The sequence below is a fragment of the Prunus dulcis genome, unplaced genomic scaffold (assembly GCF_902201215.1).
Source record: "Prunus dulcis unplaced genomic scaffold, ALMONDv2, whole genome shotgun sequence".
Classification (NCBI taxonomy): Eukaryota; Viridiplantae; Streptophyta; class Magnoliopsida; order Rosales; family Rosaceae; genus Prunus; species Prunus dulcis.
The window spans coordinates 12,153-13,064 of record NW_023010365.1 but is presented as its reverse complement, the minus strand read 5'-3'; positions in this window follow the sequence as shown (position 1 = coordinate 13,064).

Here is a 912-nt window from a genome sequence, read left to right as displayed (position 1 = left end):
CTGTGATACCATCAAGAGAAACCAAATGTGGAAGGATTGATTGCATTGTATATTCACAGAACAAGAGTTACAGCTTTATAATAGAATTGTACATGACATTCCTATTCTATTTCCTACAATTACGACTAACCAAATACAAAACAAGTAAGTAAATAACTAAGAATCAATTTACAATATTAACTGCTTATTTTGTGCGATTTTTTTTAACAAAAGAAGAGTGAAAACAAACAAACTAGTAATGGGGTAGGAACTAAAAAGAGATATTTAAATTTGGATGAAAAGAAACTAAAATTACTTGTAGGATGACTAAAAAATGCCTAAAATTAAATAGGCCAATTTAATATTAAAATTAATAAATAAAAATTAAACTTTGGTAGCAGGATTGATATGGCTTATAAATCCTGAAACATGCTGAGCATAAAAATAAATGAACACGGAAAGAATTATTTTACATGGCAAAACCCACTTTTGGGGAAAATTCACGAGACTCCTTAATCCAAAACAAATCCACTATAGAACGATGATTACAAGAAGCACTCACACACTTATCCTAAACACATTCTAGATAATGTTCACTGACTTCTGCGTAACTCAACTTCTGTCACAGGTTGATCATTTGACACTCCTTATGTTGAACGCAATACTGGTCATGATTGCTTCAAGCTCGCTGGAGGAAAACCGCCACCACGGTCTTGGTGCCCTCAACCGTATAAGTCACTGAACAATGCAAATGAATGCAAAATAAATTATTAAAGTGTTTGATAAATCACCAAGTAAACATGGAACACTTGATGATTTATCCAAATAGATGCACATTAGCTTTCTCTTAAAATTCTATACACTCAAAACAAAAATATGTCAAAAGCTGTATCTATGTAAAGAGAGGCACACACCTTTTATTCAAAACATGTT